We start from the raw sequence: 24271 nt of genomic DNA, 5'->3' as shown, positions 1-24271 counted from the left end.
TAAATACCTTAAAAAAAAAAGATTTCTAAAACCGATTGATTTTATCTTTTAAAAAAAATATTTTATTTTGAAACAATTGCCAACTTACAGAAAAGTTTCAAGAGTACAGAGAATTCCTCTATACACACACACACACACACACACACACACACACAGATCGCATTCAAGTTTTGTGAACTGTCCCAATTATGTCCTTTATATTACCTGTAAAGGATCTGGGATCATGCCTTGCACCTAGTTGTCATGTCTCTCCAGGTTTTTGCAATCTGGGACGGTTTCTGAGTCTTTGGGTTTCATGATCTTGACATTTAAAAAAAATTCTTTTTTGATTTTCCTGTCTTTCCACAGTCTTCCCCAGCTTTGGGTGGGGAGCTGCTGGGCTCCGGCTTCCGGTTGGCGGAGAGCCAGGTGGTGTGGACAGCAGCCTCCACCCCCCCCCCCCCCCCAGCACCCGGCTCCCTGTCCGCCCGCAGCCGTGCCTGCCCACCTTCTGCGTCCCAGCGAGCGGCCCAGATGCAGGCCATTAAGTGTGTGCTGGTGGGAGACGGCGCTGTAGGTAAAACGTGCTTACCCTCAGTTACACAACCAATGCATTTCCTGGAGAATATATCCATCCCCACTGTCTTTGACAACTACTCTGCCAATGTTATGGTGGATGGAAAACCGGTGACTCTGGGCTTATGGGATACAGCTGGACAAGAAGATTATGCCAGATGACGTCCCTTATCCTATCCGCAAACAGATGTATTCTTAATTTGGTATTCTCTCGTAAAATCCTGCATCATTTGAAAACGTTTGAGCAAAGTGGTACCCTGAACTGTGAAACCACTGTCCCAACGCCGCCATCATCTTGGTGGGAACTAAACTTGACCTCAGGGACAACAAGGACACAACTGAGAAACTGAAGAAGTTGATTCTCATCACCTACCCGCAGGGTGTGGCCATGGCTAAGGAGATTGATGCTGTAAAATATCTGGAGTGCTAGGTTCTCATGCAACTAGGCTTCAAGACAAGGTTTGAATGGGGCGCCTGGGTGGCTCAGTCGGTTGAGCGTCTGACTTTGGCTCAGGTCATGATCTCGCGGTCCGTGAGTTTGAGCCCCGCATCGGGCTCTGTGCTGATGGCTCAGAGCCTGCTTCAGATTCTGTGTCTCCCTCTCTCTGACCCTCCCCCACTCTCACTTTGTCTCACTCTGTCTCTCAAAATGTAAAAAAACAAAAAAAAAGACAGCGTTTGATGAAGCTTTTCCAGCGGTTCTCTGCTCCACCTCCTGTCAAGAAGAGGAAGAGATAAATGCCTGCTCTTATGGATAGATGTCGGGGCCCCTCTCCTGTCCTGTCTCCCTCAGAACCTTTGTAGGCTTTGCTCAAAGATGGTGGAGACTTCCCACTCAATGCCAAACTTTTGTTACAGGTTAGTTTTTCCATAAAACCATTTTGAACCAATCAGTAATTTTTAGGTTTTGTTTAAAGTTTAAAACTTTAAAATTTAGCCCTAAAATGACAAGTTTTCTTAAAGCCTCATTTGTCAAAAGCCCCTATTCTTGCTCAGAGTAAGAGTTGCCAAAATCTTGTGAACTAAGTTGCATTGTTTTGCTGAGAACACCCAGCACGAAACCGTTTAAGACCTTTGTCTTTACGAAGAGACTGCAGTGCCTCAAGTTCGGAAATGCAGATACCTGCTAGTCTCTGACAGGAGAGCCACACAGCCTCCTTCACGAAATTTGCCACCTAACACAGCCCATGTCGGCCCCCTAACACTGTACTGTGTGTCCTAATGGAATAAGAATAATGACTCAGCTCTCTGGATCAATCCTTTTTATTTTGTAGTGAAAACAAATTTTTTAAGTTAGTATATTCGCTTTTGCTGAGATTTGGAACCCCCTCAGACTCCCGTGTCCCTTCAATGAAGGGTCTGCTGTGGCCGTGGGCACACCGGGGTGGGCGTATGTGGCACGGGACATGATCAGAGGACGAAGCAGTATTCTTACAAAATATGGATGTTAATTTACACTGCACTGTGCACGTCATAATTAAACTGAGTAAAAGTGTCACAGGTAAAATCTTAAAAGGTTAATTTCTGTCAGATGCAGTAAATGATGGAAGGTCAGTATCATCACGAAGTGTTTTAAGCTTTTTTTCTTAGATGTGCTATCCCTCCTGAAACCAGGTATTTAACTCATCTTTGAACTGGTTGTTCCCATAGTTGCTAACTTAGTGCTTTCTTATAGAACCCCTTCTTAATGAACGATATGCCTCCTTGTATTATAAAATCTTTCTGTTAATGCATTAGACTTTTTTTTTTTTGTAGAGTAGTAAAAGTGCATTTCTGTTTGCTTGTTACATTATTCAAAGCTAATAAACACTTTCCTTAGTTTTCTAGTAACTAGGTGCAAAAATCATATGTTGCAGCTTTACAGTTTTTGAAATATTTTAGATATTCCTAAACTATGAACTTTCTTAACACCACTGTCTTGCCAGATCACCAGTACTGTACCTTGACTAATGCTAACCCTCCTCCTTGCCTCACCACCTGCCTCCCCCATACACACACACAGGCTTCCTGTTGCTCTGCCTAATTAGCCATGTTCCTTTGGGTCTGTGAGGTTCTGTAAGCCCCCGCTCCTGCCAACCAAGTTCCATACAACTTACCCACGGGCAAGAACACAAGGGTGGGCCTTTCAACCACTAGAACAAAATTTTTTAAATTGACAGTTTCAGAATTGTGGAGTGTTTTTTACATTGATCTTTGCTAATGCAATTCGCGGTATGTTTTGCGTGTATGGCTTAACGAATCCTTGAATCATAAATACATACATACATACATAAATACATAAATTTTATTTTTCATGAGAAGGTGGGTGCGATTCTCAGTGGGCAACCAGAGCCCAATGCTCCACCAACCCTATGTCCTTACCTGAAGCTGGCACTGAAACTGACCCTGCCACTCCTCCTCAACACTCCCTCTGGTCCACCTCAACTTCTGCAAGGAGAGTGTCTGTCCTCTGCAGAGAAGGAATCCCTTTGACATTTTTGAAGATTATAAGACATAGTCATTTTGTAGAATGCCCTTCATATTTGGATTCATTCATTCAGTGAATCCTCATATCCCATTGAGGGGCACACAGTGTCAGTTTGTACATTGTTGATGGTATTAAATTTGATCACTTAAGATAATGTCTTCTAATTTTCTCTGTTGTGAAGTTACATTGCATCTTTTATAAGTTAATAGATATTTCACGTGGAGATACCTTGAAACTATACCAATATCTAATTCCTCATCTCATTTTTATCTACTGGTATTAGAATCCATTGATGATTCTCTCTTGAATTAATTATTACCATGATAATTGTCAAATGGGTTTTTTTCCTAATTCTGTTCTACTATAAAAAAAAAAGCTCTCTCTTCTCTCCATACTTTATTCATTTGCTTATATCATGAATTCTATTTAATTCAGTAAGTTACAATGTGTAAGTATTATTATAATATTATAATTATCTCAGATTTGGCCAGTGAGAACCCCTGCAAGCCATATCGTATATCTTCTTGACATGTTCCCATCATGTTTTGGATTTGGTTTTGTTTTGTTTTGTTTTGTTTTGTTTTGTTTTGTTTTTTTGAGGACTCCCATATTTTCTAGCATAAGATGTTCTAAGCTCAACTTCTATTTTCCTTATTCCCCTCTGGAATCAGCTATTTATTCAAGGAACACTGGTTCCTTTTGATAGTAGTATTTAGAAACCAACATCAGGTTCTAGATGTGCTCATTTCTATTAGGATGTTTCTGCTTCTGGGCTCACTCTGTGGACAGAGCTAGGAAGTATAAGTATATACCTTTACTTCTATATTTATCTGTATCACTATCCACCTGTATTGTAAACTATTAATTCATATTGATAATTCCAAATCCAGTTCAATACTACTGGATTCATTCTAACTTTCTCTTTTTTTGTTTTTGTATCTTCCTTCTCAGTCAGTGAGAAATCTGGCTGCTGTTATCTGAAATATATTTACTTACTTGTTCAATTCCCTGTATGAGCCTGTCTCCTGACCCCAACAGGTTGTCCCTGCCACCCTTACCAATGCTGTCCTGGGCTGCCATTACTTGCTGCCCTGCTCCAATACCATCTTTATATGGATCACCATTACATTCTTATGAAATCAATTGATTCTGAAAGTAATAACACAGAAATTTTTTTTTAACCAACAGACACCAAGAAATTACTCAAGTTTATTTAACTTTTTAAAAAATGTTTATTTCTTTTTGAAAGTGAGAAAGTAGGCACATGCATGCGGGGGAGTGGGCTCTGAGCTGACAGCAGAGAGTCTGATGGGGGGGCTCAAATTCACAAACCATTAGACAATGACCTGGGCCAAAGCTGGACGCTTACCTGACTGAGCCATCCAGGTGCCCCTATTTAACTTTCTAATGTATGAATGGAGATATTTTAAAAAATGTATCCAGTCTAGAAACATAATTTGCTTTAAAAATCAATTTAAAATATCTCGAATATGCAATAATAGATGTAAATAATAAAAACATGTCATGCAAAAAAAAAAAAAAAACCCAAAAGCCTCAGATACACAAGAGGTCTTTGCATATTGTGCTTGCTTTGGCAGTGCCTATATTAAAATTGGAACTATATAGAGAAGATTAGCATGACCCCTGTGCAAGGATGACACACTTTATGATGCAGTCCCTATTTTTTTTTGTTCTGTATATTTTACCACAATTTTATTTTATTTTATTTATTTTTTAAAAACACTTATTTGTTTGGGGGCACCTGGGTGGCTCATTCGGTTGGGCATCTGACTTCGGCTCAGGCCATGATCTCACAGTTTGTGGGTTTGAGCCCCGCGTTTAATTAATAAACATTTAATGTTTAATTAATAAACATTAATTTATTTATTTCTGAGAGAGAGAGAGTGCAGGGGAAGGGCAGAAAGAGAGGGGGACAGAGGATCCAAAGCAGGCTCTGTGCCGACAGCAGACAGCTCAATATGGGGCTTGAACTCAGGACCCATGAGATCACGACCCAAGCCGAAGTTGGATGCTTAACCGACTGAGCCACCAGGTGCCCCATTTTATTTTTTTAAGATTTCATTTTTAAGTAATCTCTACACCCAACATGGGGCTTGATCCTACAATCCCAAGATCAAGAATCACATGCTTCACCAACTGAGCCAGCCACTTGGCTGGGGTTGTAAGTTTGAGTCCCACAATGAATGTAGAGATTACTTAAAAATAAATTTTAAAAAAATAGTAAAATAGAGCATTTACTGTATCATTTCATTTACATGAAATTCTAGAATAGGCAAGACCATAATGACAACAGATCAATGGTTGCCTGGGGCTAAGGATAGGGGAAGGGAGATTAACTACAAAAGGGCATGAAGGAACTATGATAGAAATGTTTTGTTTATTTATTTATTTATTTATTTATTTATTTATTTATTTATTTAATTTTATTTTATTTAAATGTTTATTTATTTATATTGAGAGAGATAGAGAGCACAAGCAGGGGAGGGGCAGAGAGAGGGGGGGGAGAGAGAGAGAGAATCCCAAGCAGGCTCCTCACTGTCTACGCAGAGCCCAATGCGGGGCTCGAACTCAGGAACCATGAAATCTTGACCTGAGCCAAAATCTGGAGTTGAATGCTCAACAGACTGAGCCACCCAGATGCCCTGATAGAAATGTTTTATAACTTGATTGTAGTATAAAATTATCAAAACATATACAACCATATACTTAAAATGGGTGCATTTTATTATATATAAATTATATCTCAACAAAATAGATTTTAAAAAATACTGAAATTATAGAATTCTAAAGAGCTAGAAAGGGTCTTAAAGATTCTCTTGTTTTTTCAGATGGTAAAATTGAGGCCTAGAGAGGCTAAAGTCATCATACCAATTAGTTGGTTGCAGAGTTAGGATATACTCAGATTTCCAAACTTCCAACCAGGTCTGTGTCCTTCTATTCCAGTCTCTTCCTTCTTGACATACCAGGGTGTCCCACCAGAAAAGTACTCTGCTAAAGATCAAATTTGTATTTTTCCTTTCTTTCACAGCGCAGTCTAGGATAGAGATTGGCAGAAAGAAGCCTTACTTGGAAGGGTAAGGATTCTGCATGTTCTGGGAGAAAGACATAGCAAGACTTTCTCTGTCTTGATATAAACAAAACAAAACAAAATGAAACAAAACAGTGCCTCTTTTGGGGGGAATTGGTCCTCATCAGAGAGAAATGAAGAAATGGGGTTCTGGAACCTTGATACGGTGTTATTATCCTGACCCAATACCTCCCCAGCCCCCCCCCCCCCACTGCCAGGGCTGTGTGTGATCTGCTGTAGCTGATTGCTACAAGTGGGTCCTTGGGGGTCAAATATGGAACATCCTTGGCAAGCTTAGCTTGTCATCCCTGGAAGAGCTTTACCTCCCAGCAGGGATATAGGCAAGCAAGAGCATCATCCTCAAGCAGTGGGCAAGCATTGTCTTTTGGATTGAGTGGGACCAGTCTCCAAAATTTATGATATGAGTTAATGAGAAACTATGGCATTAGCCAATAATCAGACTCCAATTAAGAAGAGAACAGAGCCCACTATTGACTGAATAAGTTATCCTTTGGGGTATCTGGACAATGTTTGGGGGATTTTTCCACAGTGAGACATAATGGGCTTTCTGCTAAAAGCACTTATGAGTAATTAACCAATTGTTTGCAAAAAATAAAAGCATTGTGAATATATTTGTATTTGAGTTTATGGACTAGGTGATACTAATTTTATTGAAAATGTTTATTCATTTATTCAGTAACATTTATTAAGCATATCCTCCATGCTGGACACTGTGCTAAGAGCTGGTGATAGTAACCATGCTCCTACTGAGTTTAGGGGGTATAGATAAGGTGCATCACAGAATAAACTGCAATCCAAGGGTGAGCATGGGGTCCAATAGGAATTCAGAGAAGAAACTTCTTATGTATACTTTGGATGGTGGAAAGAGAGATCAGGAAAAGACTCTCCAAAGAAGGTAACATTTTAGGCTGAGAGCTGAAGTAGGAGCTCTTCACACAGCTGGGGTGTGACAATGTTCCAGGAAGGAGGGACAGCATAAACAAAGCCCTGGAGATAAGAGGAGGGCGGCTCTTTTTGGAAAAGATGAGTGCAATAGTTTAATGTGCTTGGAATAGAGTGGGAGTAGCAGGAAAAGACATGGGTTGAAGCTCTGGAGACAGAGCCATGATCCTAAGGGCAATGATGAGCCACTGAAGGATGATAAATGGGACAGAGCCATGATGAGAATTTTGAGAATATTTTGTCTGGTTACAGTGTAAAGAATGGACTGAAGAGTAACATGATTTGCAGGGAAACCATTAAGACATTGAGAATGATGGAGAAAAATAGATTTGAGTTAGGAGATACAACCTTGCAGGAGTTTATTGACTGGATTTAGAGGGTAAGGAAGAGAGAAAAGTAGAGCATGATGCATATTATTTCTGATAGATATGAGTGATTCTAACATCATTGTGTATATGTGTGGAGAAAAATATTCAAGGCAAGCCTTGCTATCCAAACTCAGGAACAAGGAACTCAAGTAAATTTTTTTTATCATTTCTTTGCTATCCAAATTCCTGGTTTGGCTAGTTCAAACTCAGGAACAAAAAGATTTAGATAAGTTCTTTTTTTTTTTTTTAATTTCCTACCTAAATCTAGGATCTGAAACTCAGGATTCAGATAGTAGGAATATTTGTAGTGTATTTGTTTTTCATTTTTTATTTTATCATTAAATTTTTTTTAATGTTTATTTTTGAGAATGAGAGGGAGACAGAGTAGTAGCAGGGGAGGGCAGAGAGAGAGAGGGAGACACAGAATGTGAAGCAGCCTCCAGGCTCTGAGCTGTCAGCACAGAGCCTGACACAGGGCTCAAACTCCTGGACCATGAGATCATGATATGAGCCGAAGTTGGACGCTTAACTGACTGAGCCACCAAGGCACCCTGTTTCATTTCTGTTTGTATTTTTTAATTCCTTCTTTTAAATTTTATTTTATATATTTTTTATTTTAGAGAGGGGGAGACGAGCAGAGGGAGAGAATCGGTTTTTTTTATTTAATTTTTAATTTTTAAATTTTATCTAAATCCAAGTTGGTTAACATATAGTGTAATAATGATTTCAGGAGTAGAATTTACTGATTCCTCACTTACATATAACACCCAGTGCTCATCCCAACAAGTGCCCTCCTTAATGCCCATCACCCACTTAGCCCATTCACCCACTCACCTCCCCTCCAGCAACCCCCAATTTGTTCTCTGTATTTAAGAGTCTCTGATAATTTGCCTCTCTCTCTTTTATCATATTTTTCCTTCCCTTCCCCTGTGTTCATCTGTTTTGTTTCTTAAATTCTACATATGAGTGAAATCATATCATATTTATCTTTCTCTGACTTATTTCACTCTAGTTCCATCCACGTTGTTGCAAATGGCAAGATTTCATTCTTTTTGATTACCAAGTAATATTCCATTGTGTGTGTGTGTGTGTGTGTGTGTGTGTGTGTGTGTGTGTGCATATATATATATATATATATTGAGGAACCTCTATACTATTTTCCAGAGTGGCTGCACCAGTTTGCATTCCCAGGGAGAGAGTGAATCTTTTTTTTTTTAATCTTTTTTTTGCACATTGATTCTTTTTTTAAATATTAAATTTATTGTCAAATTGGTTTCCATACAACACCCAGTACTCATCCCAACAGATGCCCTCCTCAATGCCAATCACCCACTTTCCCCTCCCTCCCACTCCCCATCAACCCTCAGTTTATTCTCAGTTTTTTAAGAGTCTCTTATGGTTTGGCTCTGCACATTTATTCTTGAGAGAGAACGAGACAGAGTGCAAGTGGGGGGAGGGGCAGGGAGAGAGGAGGGACACAGAATCTGAAGCAGGCTCCAGGCTCTGAGCTGTCAGCACAACACGGGGCTCGAACTCACGGACAGTGCGAGCATGACCTGAGCCTAAGTCGGACACTTAACCAACTGAGCCACCCAGGTGCCTTGAGAGAGTGAATCTTAAGCAGGCTTCCTGCTCTGCATGGAGCCCGATGAGGGGCTCGATCCCACAATCCTGGGATCAGGACCTGAGGCGAAATCAAGAGTGGGTCACTCAACCAACTGAGCCACCCACGTGCCCCAAACATTAATGACTTTTTGAGATTTGTAAGGGGATTTCAAAATATTGAAGACAAATGAAAACTATCATAATATTTACACAGGGTTGGTTAATAGGGAAAAAATTCATTTTAATGTTTTCTCTCTAGGTAAGAACACCTTGAATCACTGAAGTTCCCTTCTTTTTTAAAATTTTTTTTTTCAACGTTTATTTATTTTTGGGATAGAGAGAGACAGAGCATGAACGGGGGAGGGGCAGAGAGAGAGGGAGACACAGAATGGGAAACAGGCTCCAGGCTCTGAGCCATCAGCCCGAGCCTGACGCGGGGCTCGAACTCACGGACCGCGAGATCGTGACCTGGCTGAAGTCGGACGCTTAACCGACTGCGCCACCCAGGCGCCCCTGAAGTTCCCTTCTGTAAAGCAAAAACAATTTTTTCCACAGACCACCAAATACATTTGGTTGTCTCTCTAGTTTATAAATGTGGATTTCAGATAAGCTTATGCTTACATATGTTTGTCTTCTGCTTCTTAACATTTCCTAAACACTCACTTCCCACAACCCATCCCCCTCTCAGCTGATTCCCCATCTCATTCCTTTTTTTATTGAAAAAAAGAGAGACTATTTCATCTCCTTCCACCCTATCTATAATTTACCTACACCCACAGCTACCTTCTCCTTTTCTCTTATACCAAAGTTGACCAGTCGCTCTGCTTCTGCCCTGGATGGCTTTGTCTCTCACCTTCCTAAGAACTTCACTCCCCTCTCCTACATCAGCTCTATCTACCAGATCATTCCTGAAGGAATTCAGAACAATCATCCTACACTATGCTGCTGTGGCATATTGCTTTGAGCTGAAGGCACTTGAGAAACAGCAGATGCAGGAAAGGCTCTCTGACCTACCTTTATCTACTTAAAAACAGGCCATAGAATTTCCATGAGAAAGGTGCCCTCCCTTTCTGGGAGGGAAGAAAACAACCTTATCACCAAAGACTGGGGATCAACGATGACATGAATCTGTACAAATTTACTAAAGTGACTCTTATCTTCCACTAGTTTTGCCGGCCCTCTGCCCACACATCTCCTAGTCACTTTGCTACAGTTTACTGCCCCTAGCCCAAACTCTTTTGTCATTTGTATTCTTTGTCTAAAAGGTGTAAGAGCTTTCTGATCCTGTCACTTCTTCCAGTCTTCATTCTCTTATGAAGGTCCTCATGATCATGTAAGAATAAAACCTGTATGCCTTTTCCTCCTACTAATCTGTTTATGTCAGTTTAATTCTTAGACCTAGCTGGAGATGCTAACGGAGTAGAGGAGAATTTTTTCTCCCTTACACTCCCATCCGCATATAAACATGCTTAATCTCATACTTTAAAACATCTCTCTCGACCCTGTGTTTACCTTTCAGTTACTATCCTATTTCTGTGTTCTCCCTCACAGCAAAACTTGAGAGAATAGTTCCTTAGCACTGGTCTTCCAAGTTTTTCTGCTTCCTCCAGCAAGAAACTCCTAGAAGAATTTTATAAAGTTATGTACTTTCTTTGCACATTTTTTTTTTTTTTTGAGAGAGAGAGAGACAGCACAAGCAAGGGAAGGGCAGAGAGAGAGGGAGACAGAATCCCAAGCCAACTCTGCACTATCAGCACAGAGCCCGATGTGGGGCTCGAACTTACCAACTGTGAGATCATGATCTGAGCCAAGGTCAAGAGTTAGATGCTTAACGCACTGAGCCACCCCGGTGCCCCTCTTTGCACATTTTTAAGTTAACATCTAAATATTTTATACTGTGTTAAATAGTCGCTAACGCTGTAATTTCCAGAATATTTTAAATAGTTGTGTTTTAACAGTCACATCAATCTTTAAAATGTATCCAATAAATCTAAATACTATTTGATACTCATCATCCACTAAAAAAGTCTTCTTTTACAAGTTTTACATTATTCTTTTTTCTACTTTAAGCCCTAATTCTAATTCACTTCTCTCAGAAAAATTTAATCCTAATGTAATATACTTTATGCTTGAAAGTCTTTTATTCATCACCCTATCATGCTTCTCTGAAAAAAAGTATTTGAAATTAAATTTTTTCCTATGACCAGAAGTTTCTAAAAGTTAATGTCTTGTGGATTTATTATGATACTAATATACAACTGATCAAAATCACATTGAAGTAAAATCTCACTGGAAATACTATCTTAATGAGTGAGTGGATTTTTTTTTCAATTGGCTTTAATTTTTGAGGATAACTTACTGCTCAGAGTGATGGGGCTCTGCATGAATAAAATCCCAGTTTTTCATTTTTATGTGATAAGAAACTTCTTCATATAACTAAATAGATGTAGAAGAGATTTTGTTATAACCGTATCAGTCATGTCTTTGGACTCTTAATGCCAAAAATGACATTGTGTGAACTATCACCACATTATCATCTATGACCAGACCGCTAGGTTCTCCTTCAATTTGGTTGAAAGCAAAGAATAAGAAAACACCAAAACTTCATGGGGTGCCTGGGTGGCTCAGCCAGTTGAGCGGCTGACTTCGGCTCAGGTCATGATCTCGCGGTTTGTGAGTTCGAGTCCCGCATCTGGCTCTGTGCTGACAGCTCAGAGCCTGGAGCCTGCTTCAGATTCTGTGTCTCCCTCTCTCTGCTCCTCCCCCGCTCGTGCTCTGTGTCTGCCTCTCTCTCAAAAATAAATATTTTAAAAAATTTAAAAAAAAACACCAAAATTTCAAAATAATTTATTGGGGTTACTGCTTTCTCAATTCAATAGCAACGTTTTGAGTTGTCCCGTTGCTTGTCATCCCTGGACATTTTCACACCCTGGGACAATGTGCCATTGTCAGATGAGGAGGAAGAGATGCACGCCTTTTGTAAAAAGGGAAAAGGCGACATGAAAGCTGAGGTGGGAAAGGAGAAGCTGTGCCCACAGCACATTCATGCCCTCAGGAAGGGCATTTTCAGGAAAATCATTGTGTAACCTAGTTTGGAGGCCCCTGGGATGTGCCTGCTTCCACTCTCTGACTCTTAGGCATTTTTAATCTTTTTTTTTTTTAATGTTTATTTATTTTTTAGAGAGAGAGAGACTACAAGCAGGGGAGGGGCAGAAAGGGAGACACAGAATCCGAAACAAGCTCCAGGCTCTGAGCGGTCAGTACAAACTGGACGTGGGGCTCGAACGCACAAACCATGAGATCATGACCTGAGCCACAGACGCGGAACCGACTGAGCCACCCAGGTGCCCCTCTTATGCACTCTTAAAATCCACCCTAATTGCACCGCAACTCCATTGAAAATACTTTTACAAAAGCCATCATTAGCAAACTCCATCAGGTCTTTGTGGAAAGTCTCCAGGAGCGCAGGTTTATTTATCAGCACGCACGACAGATTTTCCGTTAGGAATCAGGTGAGGCGCTGGCTGTTTGGAGCATGCGCACACAAAATTTCCCTTGCGCACGCAAGTGTTTGGGTTCAGGTGAGACTCTTCGGAGTATGCGCTCTGGGATCCCGGCTTCTGTTTAAGTGGTCGCAGGATGTTTGTGGGTCCTTCCTTGGCCGGATTCTAGACTCGTGGACCAAAGGTTGGTATGTTTGTTTTCGACAAGAGTTTTAACATTTTTTTTTTTTTAACATCTTTCATTTTTTACGAACATAAATGTATTAAATATTCGTTGTAAAATATCTAACCATCAGCAATCCAATAGAAAAACAGGCTTCGGGGCACCTGGGTGGCTCAGTCGGTTGAACCTCCGACTTCAGCTCAGGTCATGATCTCTCGGTTCGTGAGTTCGAGCCCCGCGTCGGGCTCTGTGCTGACGGCTCAGAGCCTGGAGCCTGCTTTGGATTCTGTGTCTCCCTCTCTCTCTGCCTCTCCCCTGCTTATGCTCGGTCTCTGTCTGTCTCAAAAATAAATAAAACATTTAAAAAAATTTAAAAAAAGAAAAATAGGCTCTCAACCTAAAATTGTCAGGAGGCAATAATTACACAAAAATGTTTATTTGGGATCAAAAAATTGCAAATTCAGGGTACATAGGTTTCAGCAGCGACCCAAATAATGTCCCACTAGGGGGCAAAATTAAGGAGTTTTAAATTTTTTTAATGTTTTATTGATGTGTAGTTAACATACAATGTTACATTAGTTTTCAGGTGTGCAGCTAGTGATCCGACAAGTCTATAGTTATACTATGCTCACCACAAGTGAGCTGTCACCCAAAGTCAGCAGTTTTTAAAGACACAAAGGGAATGCTTGTATAGATTGTTGACAAAGAATTTTGACTGGTGCTGGTGGCAGAAAACTAATCTTGGCTAAACATAATTGGTTGCTAAGGCTATCACTAAGCAAAAGTCTGGTGTTGGTGCAGAGTCCTTGAAGCCTATGTGATTTGGCCGAGTTAAAAAATTCTTGGTTCCATCCCATGGTGTATGTGAGCATGTGCGTAAGGTCCACTCTTTAATGGCCACCTGGCTCCATTTAAAAACCCCTTGATATGAGTGAGTGTGTTTTATTTCATCTTTCACAAGGCAAAGGACTGGGGAACAAAGAGTTCATAGAAAAATAATTACCGGGGCGCCTGGGTGGCACAGTCGGTTAAGCGTCCGACTTCAGCCAGGTCACGATCTCGCGGTCCGTGAGTTCGAGCCCCGCGTCAGGCTCTGGGCTGATGGCTCGGCGCCTGGAGCCTGTTTCCGATTCTGTGTCTCCCTCTCTCTCTGCCCCTCCCCCGTTCATGCTCTGTCTCTCTCTGTCCCAAAAATAAATAAACATTGAAAAAGAAAAATAATTACCAATCTATACAAAAAGGTGCCTTAGGGTCAGTTGTAATAAGAACTACACTGAGTTAGTATTTTTTACTACAAATTAGAACTACACTGAGATAGTATTTTTTACTCATCAGATTGGCAAACAATGAAACATTTGGCAATATGCTCAGTATAGGAAGATGGGGGGAAACAGGTGTTTTATAGTGCTGATGAGAGCACAATGTCACAACCCTCTTGTGTTATCAAAACTACAGCTGCATTTTACACTTTGATCCAACAATCCCACTTTGGGGAATTATTCCTACAGATACACTTATGTATGAAATAATGTATGAAGTTGTTGATTGCAGTAGCAAAAAATTGGGAACTACCCAAGTGTCCATCAGAGGACTGATTTTAAAAAAGGATAGTACTATTGACCAAGGAAGAATTCACTGAAAATTAAAGCAAACACTTTTATTTGGGCAGTTGGACTTGCAATTCAGGAGGCACAGATTGGTTGAGTTAATATGCAAATGAGAGATTGAAACTTATTAAACTGGCTTGTTTCCTTTTTTGTTTGTTTAATATTTTATTTATTTTGAGAAAGAAAGCATGAGTGAAGGAGGGGGCAGAGAGAGAGAGGGAGAGAGAAAGAATCCCAAACAGGCTCTGCACCATTACCATAGAGCTCAATGCTAGGCCCAAACTCATAAACCATAAGATCATGACCTGAGGGAAATCAAGAGTCGGATGCTTAACTGACTGAGCCACCCAGGCACCCCATAAACTGGCTTGTTTCCTTTCTAAGTGAAGAATTTGGAAAAGCTAGTTGCCATGGTGAGGAAGGGGTTAAGTTCAGGCTGAAGATCACAGCTGACGGCTTGAAAAGTGCATAAAGTTTATAGTTTCCTTCAGTGAGTGCATAAATTCCTCCTCCTTTATAGCCCCCTAACCATATTTTGAAAGAGACTCTTGGGGCATCTGGGTGGCTCAGTTGGTTAAGCGTCCGATCTCGCAGTTTGTGAGTTTGAGCCCCACATTGGGCTCTGTGCTGACAGCTCAGAGCCTGGAGCCTGTTTTGGATTCTGTGTCTCCCTCTCTCTCTGCCCCTCCCCTGGTCTCTCTCTCTCTCTCTCTCTCTCTCTCTCTCTCAAAAAATAAACATAAAAAAAATTTTTTTTAATTAAAAAAGAGACTCAGCTAGGCTTGCTTGGTCTGTTTTGAAGTCTCCTTTTATAGTATGTATGCACACTGGAGCATTGTGCAGCAGTGAGAAAGAATGAAGCAGTCCCCTATGTACTGCCAAGGAAAGATCTCCAGGATTTCTTGCTAAGTGAAAGAAACCCAGATGCAGAACAGTGCAGGTGTGCTTTCTGTGTAGGATGGGGAATAAGACTGTATGAGCACTTCCTGTTTCCCCAGGGATTCTGCAAAGATACAAAAGAAACTAATAATCATGATGTCCTGTACTTGGGAGGGTAGGGTGAGGGACTTCTCAATGTATGTATTATATAATATATTACTTTAAACCATGTGAATGTTATCCATTAAAAATAAAAATAAAGCCACAGTAACTTTAATTTCAGAAATATGCAATATAAAAAACTCGCCCATAAATTCACCTTCTAAAGGTAACTACTATTAATAGATGTATGTTCTTTTTTTTTTTTTTTTTAGTGTTTTGTATTTATTTTTGAGAGAGAGACAGAGACAGAGGCAGAGCATGAGTGGGGGAGGGGCAGAGAGAGACACACACACACACAGAATGCAAAGCAGTCTCCAGGCTCTGAGCTGTCAGCACTAAGCCCAGTTTGGGGCTGGAACCCATGAGCCATGTGATCATGACCTGAGCTGAAGTCAGAGCTTAACCACACAGGTGAGCCACACAGGTGCCCAACTGATGCATGGTCTTTGGGCATCTTATTTGCTTCAGTCTCAAAAAATATTTTTTTTAATTTAATTTATGTTATTCACATGCTTCAGAAGCTTTAAATCAAAAGCTCTTGGTCTGTTATAATTATATTTTTTAATGTATTCACTTTTTATATGTAGTAGCATTTGGATACCCTCATGTGTGAAGTGTCAAGTCTTTTGCCCGTTTTATATTGGATTTTCTTCTTCTTACTGATTTATGGAAGTTTTTTTATAAATTTTGAATATATCTTTTGTGTATGAACACTTTTTGGCTTGCCTTTTTACTTTCATGATATGTTTTGAACAACATAAAGTCTTAATTTTTTTTTTAAGTTTCTATTTAAGTAACCCCTACATCTATCGTGGGGCTCGAACTCATGACCCTGAAATCAAGCTCTTCCAACTGAGCCAGCCAGGTACCCCCATAGGTCTTAATTTTAATGTGGTTCAATTATCAATTTTTTTAATGGATGGTACTTTTCTTCTCTCATCCTGTTTAACCAATCTGCTGTTAAACCTATGTATTGAGTTCTTAATTTCTTATATTGTATTTTTCAGTTCTAGAATTTCCATTTATTTCTTTATTATAGTTTCCAGTGCTTTGCCAAAGCTGTCTTTTACACTTAAACATATTAAGAATTGTATGGGTGGCCACCTGGGTGGCTCAGTCAGTTAAGCCTTTGACTCTTGATTTTGGCTCACATGATGATCTCCTGGTCGTGGGAGAGAGCCTGCCATGGGGCTCTGCTCTGGGCATGGAACCTGCTTAGGATTTTCTCTCTCCCTCTCTCTCTGCCCCTCCCCCATGCGTGAACGTGCACCCCCACGTGTACTGTCTTTCTCTCTCAAAAACAAAAAGCATTGTTATTTTAACACCTGTTTCTTGGGGCGCCTGGGTAGCTCAGTCGGTTAAGCATCCGACTTCGGCTCAGGTCGTGATCTCGCGGTCCATGAGTTTGAGCCCCGCGTCGGGCTCTGTGCTGACAGCTGGGAGCCTGGAGCCTGCTTCAGATTCTGTGTGTCCCTCTCTCTCTGCCCCTTCCCCCGTTTGCGCTCTCTGCCTTTCAAAAACGAATAAATGTTAAAAAAAAATTAAAAAAAAAAAAACTGTTTCTGTTAATTCCATTAGCTGATTCTTTTTTGAGTCCGGTGTTTTTCTTCTCGATTTTTGAATTTATCAACTTGTTTCCCTGTATGCCCAGATTTTTTTAATGTGGTCATCATGAAAAATTATAGATAATTTGAACCCTAAAATAATATTTTTCCTCCAGAGAGAATGCATGTTTGCTTCTGACAGATGGCTAGCAACACCATCAATCTCAGAGCATCTTAATCCATTCAGAAACTGAGATAATTCAGAATTGGGCTTTAGCGCCTATCTATTTGACCCTATTCCTAGAGTATGACCTTTCAAGTCCCAATGCAAAGGCTGGGGATTTGCCCTGAATTCATATTCCCCTGGCCTCTTGAGTCGGTTCAAAGCTCTGTTCTTCGACCCAGCGAAACATCTGATACTAGAAGATTGGCAGGCCCCAAATACTGGGCTCAGCTACCTGGATTTCTACTTTGTTTGCTCCTGGATCTTGGCGTGTAATTCTTCATGGCTTTATTTACTCTCCTATGCTTTCAAACGCTATTTTTAAAATATTTTATCTAGCTTTTCCAGTTGTCCTCTAGAAAAATCAGTCAAATTGCCTATTATGCAGAACTTTATTTTAGAACTTAAAAAAAAGCCATAAGAGGGGCACCTGGTTGGCTCAGTTGGCCAGGTCATGGTCTCATGGTTCATGAGTTCGAGCCCATCGGGCTCTGTGCTGACAGCTCAGAGCCTGGAGTTTGCTTTGGATTCTGTGTCTCCCTCTCGCTCTGCCCCTTCCCGGCTCACGCTCTATCTTTCTTTCTCAAAATAAATAAATGAACATTAAAAAAAAATTTTTTTAAAGCCATAAGAATGTTTTGAAACTTCTTTAAAGAAAGAAAGATATTTAGTTTTATGTTCTTTTTTTTTTAAGTTTTATTTATTTATTTTTGAGAGAGAGTGCATGAGCAGAGGAGGAGCAGAGAAAGAAAGGAAGAGAGAGAAAAATCCCAAGCAGGCTCTGTGCTGTCAGCATAGAGCCTGACATAGGGCTCAAACTCACAACCATGAGATCATGACCTGAGCCTATGTCAGACACATAAACAACTGAGCCACCCAGGGGCTCCCTGACCCTTCCATTCTTTTTTTTTTTTTTTTTTTTAATTTTTTTTTTCAACGTTTTTTATTTATTTTTGGGACAGAGAGAGACAGAGCATGAACGGGGGAGGGGCAGAGAGAGAGGGAGACACAGAATCGGAAACAGGCTCCAGGCTCCGAGCCATCAGCCCAGAGCCTGACGCGGAGCTCGAACTCACGGACCGCGAGATCGTGACCTGGCTGAAGTCGGACGCTTAACCGACTGCGCCACCCAGGCGCCCCCCTGACCCTTCCATTCTTAAGGCATTTTCTCTGAGACCTTATTCTTCTGCTCTTCCTCTTCTCCCATTCTTGACCTCAGTCTATTCTGCTGACCTGCTGACCCAACCTCTGGTTTCCTAGAGCTTAATCCTGGGGTCTCTCCTCTATCTAAATTCTCTTCCTAATTGATTTCATGCGGACCCCTGGCATTAAAATATTTCCTGTCCAGAAAAATCTCAAATTTATATCTCCAGCTCTTCCCAGTAATCCTAATTCATTTCTTCTATTATCTCCTTTTTTATTTAATTTAAAAATTTTAGGTAAACTAAAGCACACAAATCTTAAGCATACAACTCAATGAATTTTACATTTGTATACATCCATCCATAGAGATCTAGATATAAAGCATTTCTGTCACCCTAGAAAGTTTCATGTGACCTTTTCATTCAATACCCTTCTTCTTAGAGGTCTTTACTATTCTCACTGCTATGTTACCTGCTCATATGAATGGAATCATACAGTATATCTTTTTGTCTGGCTCCTTTCATTCAACAAAATTTTTAAAAATTTGTGTTGCTCTGTATATTGTAATACATCCTTTTTTATTACTGCATAGTATTCCACTGTGTAAATATTTCACTTTATTTATTTTTCAGTTGTTAGATGTGTTCCCCCTTCCCCAGTTTTTGACTATCATGGATAGAGTTGCAATGCTATGAACAATTTTGTACATTTTTTATGTACATATACACTTATTTTTCTTTATCCTGCCACATGCTTGGAAGATCTGATTGGCTGGCTTATATAATACAGCATTCTAAGGGGAGAAACAGTGACTCTGACTCTGTTTTCTTCCAAGTTCTTACATTCAGTAACGGTATTTAAAAACAGATACCTAAGATGAAGGAATGCAAATTTGTGGTGATAACTGAAATCATCAGTAATAAAGAACTTTATTTTTTATTTATTTATCTGTCTATTTATTTTGAGAGAGAGAGAGAGAGCATGCATGTGTATGCATGTGTGTGTGAGCAGGGGAGTGGCAGAGAGAATACCACGCAGGCTCGTAGCTGTCAGCGCAGAGCCCGACACAGGGCTTGATCCTACGAACTGTGAGATCATGACTTGAGCCAAAAACCGAGAGTTGGATGCTTAACCAACTGAGCCACCCAGGCACCCCAGTAAAAAGAACTTTATAGAAAATTTAAATTTTCCAACCCTAAGTAAATTTTTAAGAGAATATGCCCAATTTTATTGACTTCCTATCCCAATGATCTTCTTTATCAGGATACTTACAAATCATTAGCAACTTCTGGAACAGACAAAGAAACGTGTACACAAACATTTGTTTTATTTATTCTGGTTGTGATTGCACCAGGAAGATGAACAGCAGCATGTGCAGTGGCTGAAATGCTCTTAAACCACAGACGCGGTACGCTTTTTTTTTTCTTTTACTATTTCAGCCCTTCATCAGATGATCTCGCTCTTCTCGACTTCCTTCTTCCTTGTCAGAGTGTGGTCCTCAGGCCAAGAGCATCAGTATCAGCTGGGAGCTGGATTCTGGGCCCAGCTTAACTGGGTCCTCTGCTAAATAGTCTCTCACAAGGCTGCAGTCAAGGCATCAGCCTAAGGTCTGTGATGTTGTCTGAAGGCTTGACTGACATCAACTGTGAGAACAGCCAGGTCTGGATGAAGGACTGTTACACTCTTTACCTGAGTGATCACCACAGGGACTGCCAACTGAGTCCAGGTCATTATCTCTCAGTAGCTTCCAGTCTCCTTTTGCTTTTTCTCTTTCCTGATTACAATCTGCTTCCCATGCAAGCAGAATGATCTTTTAAAAAAAACCTAAAACTCTGAGCACATCACAATCCCTATAAAACTGCCTGATGAGTTCCCATTACTTAGAATAAAATAAACCGCTGTGGACTTATTAAGTCCTGTAGGATCTAGCTTCTACCAGACTTTTACTCCAGCTCAGACTACTTATCCCCTTGATTATTACAGTCTAGATGTGCTTCTCTGGGGCCCTGTAATATGCCCAGCTCAGCTTCTGCTCAGGGGCTGTGCGCTTGCTCATTTCTCTGTTTCCATATCTTCTGGTAGTGGATCCTCCTCATTTAGACCCTGGGAGAAAAAGCAGGCTCCATCCTTAATCTCTATCATTTTGTTTTCTTTACAGTATTACCCAAGATTTGAAATTCGTGTTTATTGGCTTACTTACAGTATACGATGTTAGAAAAGGGTTCTGACTTGGAGTTTCAGCAGAGACTTCAAAGGCCAAGCATGCTATAAGAGGTGACAGTACTCCTAGGACCCCCCACACAAGGAAGGTATGGAGAAGCTGGCTCTTCCTGCATCAGCAATTGGCTGCCTGTAACCTATAAAAGAGTTTGGTGTGGTGGTTCTGGAGGGAGGATTTCCAAGGAGACAGTTACCAGTAAGCACTGCCTCTCTTATGGGGGTGGGGAAGGAAGTACTAACCTCTCTTTGAAGAAGACTTCTTAGAGAGCTTTTGATTACATATCCTGCACAGGGGTGGATTTAGGTTGTGTGGGACCTAAAACTATACTACATTTGGGACTTGTTTATAAAGAAGAATATTTGGGACGCCTAGGTGGTTTAGTCGGTTAAATGTCTGACTTCAGCTCCCGTCATGATCTCACTGTTCACGGGTTCAAGCCCTGAATAGGGCTCTGTGCTGACAGCTCAGAGCCTGGTGCCTGTTTCCGATTCTTTGTCTCCCTCTCACTCTGCCCCTCTCCCACTCATGCTCTGTCTCTGTCTCTCTCTCTCTCAAAAATAAATAAACATTAAAAAAAAGTTTTAAAGAATATTTCAATTATGAATAAAATGAAGTATGAAAGTAAATATTTACTTGAGAAAATAAACAATTTATGTAATTTAAGAAGCTTACAGATACCACAAACATCACAAATCCAGAAAAAAAAGAATTTTTTTTCTTTTAAACTTTTTAAATATTTTTTTATTTTTGAGAAAGCACAAGTTGGGGAGGGGGCAGAGAGAGAGAGACACGGATCATATTTTCTTAAAATGAACTGCCTGACACATCTCTGTAATACTTTTTACTATGTGTTTTGGCTGCATACTCTTCAATCTCCATGTCATATGACATTGACTCTATACATTCCTGACCAAGAGAGAACTTCTATCTGACCAATGAGTACTGAGTACTCTGCTTACAGTGTTAAGTGTCAAATATTAGACAGCTTTCCCATAGACTAGCATCTAGCCCAGTACATTTCAAGCCTGTTTCTGTTCCATTGTTAAAAATTTTCCAGCACCAGCTACTCTAGGACACTTTCATATTGTTATCTGCCTCTGGCCTTGCACCTTTGTTTCATGATACCAGACGAGTCAGCCCTGTGAGTAGCAGGGAGGAATATTCTGGAAGCCATTCCTATATCAGGACAGCTAGCAATAATTTCACCATACATGGAAGTAACTGGAAGTTATACAAATGTATCCTTTTGAATTTACCTGAATATATCCCCAGTTCAGCTTCCTGAGATTTAAAAATTGCTGCAGCCATTCTAAAGGCACCCAATGTGAAGTGCAGAGTGATCGAGGGGTTTGGAATGGAAAAAGTGATTCACTGGTCAAGCATGTGGCAGACCCCAGCTTCAGAAAGGGAGAGGTCTTAAATCAAAAGAAGTTTGGAGATCTCATCCGTTCATTGGGCTAGGATTAAAGTCAAAACAGAGAAAGAGCCATTTACTTATCCACTTATTATTCAAGAGGCATGGGCAGAGTTTATTTGGGATTGATAGGAAAGAAGAAAGCCACTTTCTCTTTGCACCTATAGAATCCAGCTCATTCCACGGAATGTGCCTCCTGTGTTTCTCTCAGAAATAGACGGTCAGTGGCATGAAATGCAGGTGTCTTATCTGCCTTGTTCACCACTATATCCCAGCCCATGGAGCAGTGCCTGCCACATAGTAGGTCCTCAGTAAATATTTTTCAAAAGGATGCCAGACTTGGACTATATATACAAAAGTAGATAAGCTTCAACCCCTTCAGTGGACTCAGAGAACTCAGTGTAGTGGGTACTGCAGACAGGAAAAGAAATGATTTTAGTACAATGTGATAAGCAGTGCAGAGCACTGGGGGCGTTGAGGGGAGGTGGCAGAGAAGGCTTCTTGGGGAATATGAGATGAACAATGAGGTATGACTGGGAGTTCAGGCTGGAGCGACCAGAGCCCAGAAAGACATGCAGTAAGAGGGCAGTGCAACAGTGTAGGGAATGCTAAGCAGTGCGATGGGAAATGATGGGAAACAGAGCCAGAGAAAGGATACTCGAACGCAGAGACTAGAACTGGAAGGCTTACTTAGTAGGTGATGGGGAGCCACTGAATTTAGGCCAAGAATGGCATTACCAGAATTGTATTTGACCAAGATAACTTCGATGGGTTGGTAAGTGGTGAGTTGAAGAGGAACAAATTCAGAAGCAAGGCCAGTCAGTCAGCTCCTGCAATAGGTTAGGCAGGGTGATGGCATCCTGGCTGCCCTGGGTGGTAGAGATAGAAAGGAAGAATAGTTTGGAAAAAGATTAAGATGTCAGGCAGCTGGGTTGATCACTGATTAGATGAGGAGAGAGAAAGGAGTCTGTGCTGACTTCCAGATTTCTGTCTTGGGGACTGAGTGGATCATGAAGGTCTGAGCTCAGGGGCAAGACATGCTTTTAAGTAAGACAAGAGTTCAGTTTTGGAGTAGTTGGATACGTTTTAGCATTCGTTGTCCTTTTTCTTCCTTTCTCACCATTGCATCCACTCCCTTTTAGGTAAGTTGTTATCTAGTGTATTAATCCTCTAGTGAAACATCTGCACAATGTCTACAAATCAAGGCATGGCAGTACCCTTAATCCTTCTTTGTTGATAGCTCCAGTGTTGGTTTTTATATTCCCTGACTTCCTTCATCTAGTCTTATAATACTTTTGCTATTTGCTTGAGGTCTTTTTCTTTTAACATAGGCCAAATAATAGGTTATGCCAAAGCCAGGCCAAAATGGATCTGAATTAAAGACACAGATGACATCTGTGGTTTTACACATATTTGTTAGTTTTTGCAGAATTAATGTCTTAGGTCCTGTTGCCCTTCCAGGGTGGAGGACATCTATGACCCTTTGAAGGTCAAAGGTTGTGAACTTCCTGTTCCAGATAATTGCTCTATCACTTATGACAGTGGTTAATTATCAGCCAGAGAGAAAAGATTCCCCTCCCCCCTTTTGCATACTGAGTTGTTTGATTATTTTCTTCTATTGTTTTAAAAATGATAAACTCGGGGCGCCTGGGTGGCGCAGTCGGTTAAGCGTCCGACTTCAGCCAGGTCACGATCTCGCGGTCCGTGGGTTCGAGCCCCGCGTCGGGCTCTGGGCTGATGGCTCAGAGCCTGGAGCCTGTTTCTGATTCTGTGTCTCCCTCTCTCTCTGCCCCTCCCCCGTTCATGCTCTGTCTCTCTCTGTCCCAAAAATAAATAAACATTGAAAAAAAAATTAAAAAATAAAATAAAATAAAATAAAAATGATAAACTCTATTCTTCTATCAATTAGCTTAATTTTTCAACTCATGTACTTGAGCATATTTTCTAAAACCATATAAAGGTAAGCATATAGTTGAAAGCAAAGACTCTAGAGCCAGACTACTGTGATTTGAATCCTAGCTTCACACATATGGTGCATAGGAGCTGGGTAAGTCACAAAACCTCTTCATACCTCAGTTTCTTCATCTGAAAAGTGGGGATTATAATAATCCCTAACTCATAGGATTGTTGTGAGGATCAAAGGAGCCAAATATATATAAAACACCTGGCAACAAGTGGTAGCCTTTCCAAGTTGGTAGTGTAACTTATAACCTTTGGTAAAATGGAAGCTATAGATGGAAATGTTGGCATAAATGCAAAAGCATGCAATAGATAAAGAAAATAATCGGTCTATTCCCTAATTCTGAGGATTCTTCTTGTTTATTATCCTAATATTCCACTTGGATAATATTTACTAGCCTGAGGCA

At 40.6% G+C, this 24271-nt stretch overlaps 1 non-coding gene and 1 pseudogene across 1 annotated transcript; both read left to right on the top strand.

Moving 5' to 3' along the window:
• The first annotated feature begins 510 nt into the window (after positions 1-510).
• Positions 511-12132, top strand: LOC121016222 (ras-related C3 botulinum toxin substrate 1-like; annotated as a pseudogene).
• LOC121016502 (U6 spliceosomal RNA) lies at positions 4607-4711 on the top strand. The gene has a single exon (XR_005784317.1). It is a non-coding gene; the product is annotated as a U6 spliceosomal RNA (small nuclear RNA).
• Positions 12133-24271: the final 12139 nt, after the last annotated feature.

This window comes from Herpailurus yagouaroundi, unplaced genomic scaffold (assembly GCF_014898765.1).
Source record: "Herpailurus yagouaroundi ecotype Mexico unplaced genomic scaffold, PumYag 210, whole genome shotgun sequence".
Taxonomy (NCBI): Eukaryota; Metazoa; Chordata; class Mammalia; order Carnivora; family Felidae; genus Herpailurus; species Herpailurus yagouaroundi.
Note: the sequence above shows the minus strand (reverse complement) of the source record. Positions and strands in the feature narration are given on the sequence as shown.